This window comes from Cyprinus carpio, chromosome A18 (genome assembly GCF_018340385.1).
Source record: "Cyprinus carpio isolate SPL01 chromosome A18, ASM1834038v1, whole genome shotgun sequence".
NCBI lineage: Eukaryota > Metazoa > Chordata > Actinopteri > Cypriniformes > Cyprinidae > Cyprinus > Cyprinus carpio.
This window is the reverse complement of record NC_056589.1, coordinates 22,057,769-22,068,472: the sequence shown is the minus strand read 5'-3', so window position 1 is coordinate 22,068,472 and position 10,704 is coordinate 22,057,769.

Below are 10,704 nucleotides of genomic sequence, written 5' to 3'. Positions count from 1 at the left end.
ATATATGTTAGCATGTCTTTGAGTTATTAACTTAATCGAAGGCAATTATATATTTGTGTTGAATTATTTCACAATAAATCAATCACGGGCACATCTCTGCAGTCTTTTACATGGTTCACAATGTGGCATTCAAGAAAAGTAGTTCAGCCTTCTTGGAAACAAGTGTGTCAGAATAATCCAAAACCTAGATGACTCAGAGTGCTCCATTATTACTTATGGCTTTTAAAGGCAAGGATGGAGTATTTCTGAGGAGGACGGTGTCCATCAATGCCTTTGTTTGCACCGGTATCAGTCACTTGTGTTTGACTGCAGACTTATCCATCAGCACATTGACATTTGGATGTGGACAGGTTCTGAGTCAGCAGTTGGGCTGAACACAGCTTAGTTCGTTCAATTCATTTCTGTCTAGAAAGACTGAATGATCAACTCAAATCAATTTTTTTTTCAAGCATGATCTTCATGCTTAAAATGACTTTGAGTTGATTTTTGATTTCATTTAGCAGTGTTATTGCAAAAAACTAAAAGTCATGAGAGATATTGCTTGTAATTTTTTAACAACCTCTGTTCACTGTTGTTCACATCCATTTCACTGAAAAGACAAACATGAACTTGTCTCATTTAGAAGAAATACAGTCAAGTTTGGATCAACATAAGGGTGAGTAAATGATGACAAAATGTTCATTTTTGGAAAAACTATCACTTTAATTCTCACTCATGAGTCAATGTTTTCAGATTATTTTCTGTGCCAGTAAATAATAAATCTAGAGGCACTGTGGTGCCTTCTATTTTATGCCACTGTCTCAATGGCTTGGGGCGTCTGTGTTACTGAAACTGTCACTGATAAGGATCGCAGTAATAATCGCTTCTGGGCCCATGAGCTCTATGATGTCCAGCTGGTCTCTCATGCTGATCCATCGTTTTAGGGGCCAGAGTCTCTCCAAAGTGGCTGAGTTCAGTCTGGATGTGTCATCATTAGACTCAACATATCAACTATACCAGACCATAGTGCCTCAGAGTGGCTATTTCACCCCATAATTAAAACATCTGATACTCATCTCAAAGCAACAGTTATTAAAGGCAATTACACACCAATTAGTTGTGCAGTTAACACATCTAATGGAGCCAGATGGGGAATATCAATTCAAGCTTGAATGACAAACCTGCCCTGGATTTTGCTCGGGTGCAATTAGTAGTATCAAAGAAGCTGAAAAGAGTGAGCTGTTTATTATTTCATGCTTGCGATGGATCCTTGTTCCTTACATTACTGTGCATGTTTTGCATCTTGGTCTAAATATATAGCCTATTTCAATTCTCGATAAAATTGTTAAGCAATTACATTCATTCTGGTGATTTGCAATGAAAGTGTTCCACCATGCATGTGTTTGACTGGTAAAACAATAGATCACCACGGGAAGCTGTGTTACCTCCCTTGTTTCCATGGCAATGCTGCTGATTGACAGTTGCCCTGACAACTCCATTCAGCCACCACCTGCTAGCTGTCAATCAGACCTGCCATCCTGGGGCTATTGACAGAGCTGTCAGCCTGTGTGAGATGTGCCTGTCAAAGCTTCCAACACTTGCGGTGGCAGGGAAACATCTTTTTCCTCCATTTACATTGTCTTCTCTTGCCGGCTTCTTAAAAGTCTAATTTGGTCAGAGCCATATCCTCTTAGATTTGCATTCACATTTATATGCCTGGCACACAGGTTTTTGTTAGCAAAATGAGAATGGAGAACATACAGTAAGACTCCATTATTTGTTATTGCTACCTGTATTTGTGTTTTTCAGTACTGTTAGAATGGAGCTGCATGGGTGAATAGTTGACTAAAAGATGTAGTTTTCAAAGTATTCTTGTTATAATAGTTATTCTAGGTAGATGATACTACATTTATGGTCATAAACTAGGACTTAATAAAACCTACCAAAACTGAACCACTCAACAAAAAACAAACAGTCGAAATCTGCAAATTCTTCTCACCTGGTAAATTTGAACCACTTCACAAAAAACAAAACAAAAAAAATGTCTTGAATATCCGTTCATGAAACAGAGAGCCATACACACAATATTAAAATATTCATATTATTGCTTACTATATAGTGCATAATAAAATAAATGGGATATAATGTATTTTTTTTACTTAAATGTATTATTAGAGTTGATTTATTGAGTTATTAAAAAATAACTCTTAAGTAATAATAATAATAACAAACGAGTGATATAGGGGAATAATTTTGTATATTCTCTATGGAATCTGTCAACTCAAATCTCCAGACTTGCAGACTTTCGGCATCTAGCGTCACCTAAGCTTATTTATTTATTTATTTATGGTTTATCGCACCAAGGCCAATGGATATTTCTTCATAAGCAATTGGTTTTAAATGAATACATTTTGCCTATGCATATATTCGTCCCATGTTAGTTCTAAATAATGCCATACAACTTATACACTAAATATGCATAAATACGCCAAACAACTTCCCTGTGCAAAGGATCATGGTGGCCAAAAGTGTCCTTCACTTGTACCCTTCAAAATCCTTCATTCCGAACGGCTCTTTGAATTGAAGTGGCCAGTTTTGAGCATTTCGGTTTGAAACGACCTTTCAATATGGCGGCCATGATTGATTTCAATCTGAAATGCCCCTTATTTATTAATTTTTTCTTCAAATAATAATTGGTAAGTGGTTCCTTTCACTTGAATAATTTGTTGGTTGATTCCAGTGGGTTTACTGAAGTTGTGGCAAGGCTGTGTCAAGTTCACTAACGTTTATGAAATCTCAATAGCGTTGTTGGTGCAGATTGCTGAAACTTAAATGATGTCCATACAGGACTAACAGTTAAGGCATTATCTAGGTGTTTTAAAACATTCCTTTTTTCTTCCTTCCATGTTGGTAAGCAGAGCTTTGCTCACACCTGACAGAGGACAAGCCCCAGCTCGGAGGCTGATGCTGCAATCAAAGTTCTGTCACACCTGTCAATATCCTACTGTCATAGCAACACTTCTTGTGAATGATGATGTGAGAGAGCGTGGTGGTGGTGGGTTGGGGTCTAGCTTTACATTAACAGTCAGTCACCACCACACCTCCAGATGAAATGTGGTGTATGTTCTCCAGGTTTCATAACTTTAGAGCTCTCTGCTAACAATGCACTTTTTATAGGACTTCTCTTTATTAAGAGTTATCTAGGTAAATTTGCATTCAACAGTGATAGAGTTTTTATGTATTCACCTTGGTCTGATAATGCAAAGGATATTAGTTATTTTTGTAATTCACTTCCACCTTCAACTTTAAGTGGTTATTTGTATCCGTACAGCATACTACTTAACCCTCATGTTTTTTCAGGGGTTTTTAATAACTCAAAAATATACAATATTTAATAAAATATATAATACAATATTGTTGTAATCACATTATTTATATATTTTATTTTTTTTGCAGCTGATGAACTATAAAAACAATGACAGCAAACCATAATGATTCTACTTTGAAGAGTTTGAGCATTCAAAGCGGCAAATGACAAAACTGCAGCACATGCTTATTATAAACAGATTATTATTGTGCGTTGGTGTGGATGCGTAGTTAGGGCCTTTTTTTAAAAAAGAAAAACATATATATATTTTACTCACAGTTTAAACTGATAAAATACTTACAGCATGGTATAATTAGAAAAGCTATATTCTTTATAGAAATTCCCTTGGAGATTTTATCATTTTACATGACTTTTCCAGGTCTGGAAATCACACTTTTAAAAATAGACTTCCTCATATACAGTGGGGGAAATATTTATTTGATCTCCTGCTGATTTTGTAAGTTACAAGTTTCAGCTCCCTCACAGATTTTCTATAGGATTGAGGTCTGGAGACTGGCTACGCTACTCCATGACCCTAATGTGCTTCTTCTTGAGCCACTCCTTTGTTGCCTTGGCAGTATGTTTCGGGTCATTGTCATGCTGGAAGACCCATCCATCACCCATCTTCAGTGTTCTGGCTGAGGGAAGGAGGTTCTCGTCCAAGATTTTAGAGTACATGGCCCGTCAATTTGCCCCTCAATGTGGTGAAGTCGTCCTGTACCTTTAGCAGAAAAACAGCCCAAAAAGCAAAATGTTTCCACCTCCCTGCTTGACTGTAGGGATGATGTTCTTGGGGTCATAGTCAGCATTTCTCTCCCTCCAAACACGGCGAGTTGAGTTGATGCCAAAGAGCTCAATTTTGGTCTCATCTGACCACATCACGTTCTCCCAAGCATTCTCTGAATCCTTTAGATGTTCTTTGGCAAACTTGTATTGGGCCTGTACGTGTGGCTTCTTGAGTGGGGGACCTTGCAGGCGCTGCAGGATTTTAAGTCCATTGCGGCATAGTGTGTTATCATTGGTTTGCTTGGTGACTGTGGTCCCAACTGCCTTAAGATCATTAACAAGCTCCTCCCGTGTAGTTCTGGGCTGATCCCTCACATTTCTCATGATCATCTTTACCCCATGAGGTGAGATCTTGCACGGAGCTCCAGACTAAGGCCGATTGATGGTTGTTTTGTATTTCTTCCATTTCTGAATAATCGCACCAACAGTTAATGACCAACAGTAAAGCTTCTTGCTGATGGTCTTGTAGCCCATTCAAGCCTTGTTCAGTTCTACAATCTTGTTTCTGACATCCTTTGACAGCTCTTTGGTCTTGCCCAAGGTTGGTGTGAGAGGTTGGAATGTAAGATACAGAATGTGTGGACAGGTGTCTTATACACCTAACGAGCTGACATTAGGAGTAACTTCTTGAAGTGACAGGACTAATCTGTGTTCCACATGGACACATAACCAATCTGTGGGAGCCAGAATTCTTGCTGGTTAGTAGGGGATCAAATTATTTCACTCACTGAAATGCAAATCAATTTCTAACCTTTATGTGTTTTTTTTTCTGGATTTTTTGGTTGATATTCTGTCTCTATCTGTTAAAATAAACCTACCATACAAATTACAGACCCTTCATTTCTTTGTAAGTAGGCAAACTTACAAAATCAGCAGGGGATCAAATAAATATAGTTTTTCAAGACAATAGCATCTGGTACATCAAAGAAAAAAATGTTAGTTGTAACTTATTTTAATGCTTGTTTTGTCTTATTTTAAATCATTTTAAGTCATCTCGAGGCCCCCTAACAGGCCCTGGCCCTTTGGATGAGAACTGCTGCTTGACTGGCTTTTGAGATTTCTATTATTTATTCAATTTTTCTTCTTAAGTGTGATTATGCTCCCAGTTAAATTTACCCCAAACAGAAACAATGTTACTTTAATGGATACCAATCACATTTCTAAAAATTGCATGTCTGCTTTGTTAAAAAGAGACATAAAGCTTCAATAACATTGCCTTTACTGTTTTCTGAGGAACTTGACTGGAAAATAAGACATTAATTTAAATTTGCTTTTATTGTTCTTACACTTATACTCCAAACATGACAACAGTGAGTTTAATCTCAACACAACATGAAGATTAAATCAAATAGCCTATTAAAGTATATGCGCCGAAAATTGACATACGGTATGCAATTTAATGACTGTCTTGCGTTTTGTTATATATCACATTTGAAGTCCCATGATTGGGTCAGTGCAGGGGAGGAAGGTTCTATTAAATCTGTCTGGATGAGGCATTCACAGTTTTAAAGACTTTACAATATCCTGGCCATATTTCAAAGCCTATCATCGCCTTCAGATTAAAGCTGACGCTGATGTCTGCCAGCTCACATTAATCAGAAGAGTGTCACAATGGGTTTTGCAGCAGTTGCAACAGTCAGTGCTAATGATGTCTGCATTTCATGTTTCATCTGCAGTAGATTATTAATCATGATCTATGATATTTGCTGTCGAATTGTTGTCTAATCATCCAAAGAGTATGCGTTTACACTTTTTTTTTTTCCTCCACAAAAAATCTTTGGACATGTTTGATTTAAAAAAAGATTTGATTCCTGCCATGCAAAAGTCCAGTGAATGGAAACTCATGTCTCCTGTGCATCTACATGACATGAAATCGAAAGGGACAGGCTCATCCTTGACAAGTACACCTGTCACAGGGTCAAGTCAGATCACATTGGAGTAGTCAAGCATGTTGCGCTTGCTGCTTGGGTTTGTTTATTTCAGGATACATTTGTTGTAGTAACTAACAACAATGAATGAAGTAAAATGTATTTTCAGATAGTTACACTATATCAATAAACAGAATAAACAGAAAATGTAAAGCGATGAGAGGAATCTTACTACACATAGCAACATTTACATACACTTACTTACATACATAGCAACATTTAATCTCAATTTCTATATGCACATGGTAATTTATACCAGCAACTACAGTAGACAGAATTTTCTGCAATTGTTCAAATTCACTGTCTACATTTTTGTATTTATTTATATATTAAATTTATTTATTTTATATTTTATTTTTTGTCACAAATCAAATGTCAAATTATTATATAAATATTGAAATATTTGTACTCTTGAAATAGGTAAGCAAATACATCAAAGTATTACATGGCTGTTTGAATTCCATGAAAAATAGTCGTATCATTATATAAATTACTTTTTTTCACGCAGTTTTTAATAGGAATTTACTCTCTTTTAAGGAAAGTTCAAGTGGAAATAAGCTGTTTTGTCAGATTACTGTGCCATAAGACAAAGACCAGGTGGGATTCTTCTTGTGAATTTTTATGAAGGGTAAAAAAACTATGTATGCATTTTCCACATATACTTTATATACATGCACACGTTGTATCTTGGAAATTATTTTATTCAGATTTGCTATACTATGTTACTGTGGAAGTAAATGCTATTTAACCTTAAGTATTGATTTGATTCCAAATGTTTAACCCTCATGTTATGTTGTTATTTTGGATGTTATTTTTTCCAAAAATGCTAGATAATGTTATCATACAGGACTAAACATTACTGACTTTGCTCACACAGGGTATAGCAACTACCCCAAAAATAGTGTTTGGTGAGTGAACATTGCCAAAATGATCACTCATAAACTGAAGTGCTTAGACTCTGATAAATGAGGCCTACGACCAATCAGTTAAAAAAAATTGCTAATTGAAAAAAAAACAAGTTGACCAAAAGATTGAATCTAAGATTTGGTGTTAATGTAGCACAATGACCAGAAATGGCAAATTAGGTAAAGGATTTTCAGCACAGCACAAGGGTTAATTTGTTCAGCATTCTAGTCATTTATAAACGCACAATGAGTCATTCTATATAAAAAATAACTACAGATGTTTTCCTTTGTGATTTCTTTCTTAATATCCTGAAACCAAGCTGATGGACAGAGTTGACACCTCTGTCTTACAGCTCATGTTATTATTGGGGCATTTTTTCATGAGGGAAGGACTCACCCTGCCAAGCACACAGGCTGATTTTCACAGCTTTGACAAGATTCTGCACCTCTTTGATGTCTGTATGCGAAGATGTATGTGTGTGTGTTCTCCAGCACGTTATCACGTCTCTGTCATTTTTCTGTGCTGAGCTAACATGTTGAAGGTATGGGACAGCAGCTTGAGAGACTGCGGGTGGGTTTGTGTTAATGTTTATGCTGCCTGAACGATATTAGAAGGCTACAACTAAAATATAACTTGATTGATTGGATGAAGTAATGATCAGTCACATCTTTGTCAGGATAGTGTCATATTTAATTTTTGACAGGAATTAAATTAAACATATTTCTGAAAATTGTGATCTAGGACCAGTATATAGTGCGTGCCATTGTAAAGACTGTAAGAGTTTTTACACAGAACATTTTACCATTCCATTGCACTACTTTTCCATTGTTTTTCTGTGTAATCGCACTAGACGAACGTGTGAGCATTCGCGGCTGACATCTTTTGCCATGTTCTGTGCATGACATGGCATTCTAAAAATGCTGCACTCAACTTTTAACTTAATTTTTTTTAAGTGTCACATGGAACACATTTTTGCTTTGAAAAACTTGAGATGGGAAATGAGTAAAAATGCCTCAAGATGTATTTTTAAAAGTTGAACTTTAACTTAAAGGGTTACTCCACCCCAAAATGAAAATTTTGTCATTAATCACTTCCCCTATGTTGTTCCAAACCCGTAAAAGCTTTGTTCCTCTTCGGAACACAATTTAAGATATTTTGGATGAAAACCGGGAGGCTTTTGACTGTCCCATAGACTGCCAAGTAATTTACACTGTCAAGGTCTAGAAAAATATGAAAGACATTGTCAAAATAGTCCATCTGCCATCAGTGATTCAACTGGAACATTATGAAGTGACGAGAATACTTTTTGTACGTGAAGACAACAAAAATAATGACTTTGTTCAACAATTTGTCTCCTCTGTGTCTCTCCGCATCACTGTAGTGCTATTTTGGAGAATATCTGCTAAACACAAACTGTGTATGCTATTCTGTGTTAGCCGTGACACAAGATACGATATATTTTCTATGTGTATTTGCGTTTTGGTTTGAACGAAAACAGTGTATCCGTGCAGCACGGCTGACACAGAGTAACGTACGTAGTTTGCGTTCAGCGGATGTTCTCCAAAATGCCACTACGGTGATGCGGAGAGACACAGAGGAGACGAATTGTTGAATAAAGTGGTTATTATTCTTCTTCGCATACAAAAAGTATTCATGTCACTTCATAACATTACGGTTGAACCACTGATGGCAGATACACTATTCTGACGATGTCTTTCATACTTTTCTGGACCTTGACAGTGCAGTTTACTTGGCAGTCAATGGTACAGTCACAAAGCCTCCTTGTTTTCATCCAAAATATCTTAAATTGTGTTCCGAAAAGACAAACAAAGCTTTTATGGGTTTGGAACGACATGGGGGTAAGTGATTAATGACAAAATTTTCATTTTGGGGTGGAGTATCCCTTTAAGTGTAGTGGAATGAAAAATCACATTCTGTGTGAATAGACCCAAGTCTATCCCTCACAGCCTCTTTAAATTCAATATGGCGTATAACCTGACTAAGGTCACGGTTGAAGCTATATAATGCAAATTATTTTACTACTAGACCTTGATGTTATATCTGTTTTTCAGAAATAAATAAAAAATCATTGACTCTAGGAAATACCCTTTTTTTATTATTGCAAAACTTGCTTAATTAGTATAGAAATGGCTGAGTTGGCCATTAAATGCAGTAGCACATGGCTGGTATCTGCTGCTCTGTAATGCAGATCAGAGCTGGCACTGACGTTGAATGAGAGGTGGCCAAACATCATGACAGTCAAACAGAAAGGCCAGACAAGCAGACAGATGTCTGAGCAGTGATTTTCAAAACACTGTATTTCAACTCCCTCAATGTGTGAATAAAGAGGACAGGAAGTGGCAGTTTGGCAGCTCCAACCAGGAGTGTCATACTGAATCGTGTCCCCTGCCATCTCTGGACGGCTACCGCGGCCCAGGAGGTCGCATGAAGCGCTCAACTCATGCATTTCTGGGACGTCGCATCTAAACGCCACCTATGCATATGGCTGAGACATGCGGAGAGGGACGATGGACAGGGACGAGACCATTACCACATTTCGAATGAGCCCTGACAGAACATGAGTGGATGGCTTGTCAGATCATTCTGAATACACAATGTCAGAAGTCATGCCACCATGTCAGACAACTCTGGCAGTGGTAGAGAGCTAACATGCTACAATGTTCAGCTTCTTTCTGAAATCTTGACATGTCTAAGATTTCTGCTCAAAATGAGGTCATTTCAAGTGAAACAAGATAGACAAAGAAAAAAAGCATTACTAGTGAATATGCTTATTTATATGCCATGAAATTAGAATCTTTAATATTTAATGTTAGTTTTCTTTGTTTGAACTATTTTAAGATCTTACAATTTAGAACTTACAACCATGTATAAAATTCCAGGTTTAAAAATGTGCCTTATGTATGTGCCTTAGACATTTGGACCCAACTGTATATACGTTCATATATAAATGGACTATATGAAAAAACAAGTAAATTAGTTTTTTTCTCTCTCTCTCTCTATCTCTCAGTTTCAGTAAGGTTTTAGAATTTAGAAGCAAGAATCTTTCTTTTGAAGATGAAGTTATATACATATGCCACCCTACAAAACCTCATCTTCAATAGAAAGATTCTTGCTTCTAAATTCTGTCAAGAGTGGTAAGGAATAATAATAATAAAAAAAAAAAAACTGGACAAAACTAAAACTACTTCTCCGTGAGATTTCTTACTCGGGTTCTCTTGGGGGTTGTTTGGTACACTCTAGTGTATAAAAATGAAATATATGCTCTTATTTATACACCAACAGATCTTGTTTTAGACCTTACTTTTCTTGCAAATGTAGCTAGATCAGCTAGTGTGTTCCTCTCAAGCGTTTTACTTGGTCAGCACTTCGTTCCTAGTCAGAAATTTTGCTTAAGGTATCACTTAAGGTGTTGGAAAACAGGATCAAATGGATTGATACACAGATTTTGACATGCTATTTGAGCGTGTAGCTCACTATAATTGTTCGTGTCATCATGCATTAAATTAACAATGTATGGTGTAATGCCCTGAAACGAGTGTCTTTTGCAAATCTGTCAGATATCATGCCAAAATGCTCTTGACAGCTGTCTGGGGAAATGCTAGTGAATAGAAATTCAGCTGCTCAAAATATTCCCTGTCCAGCTGTTAAATATTTTAGACTTACAACATTCTTGAGTTAGTTTATTAGGCAGATGGATGAAATTGATGTAATGCACCA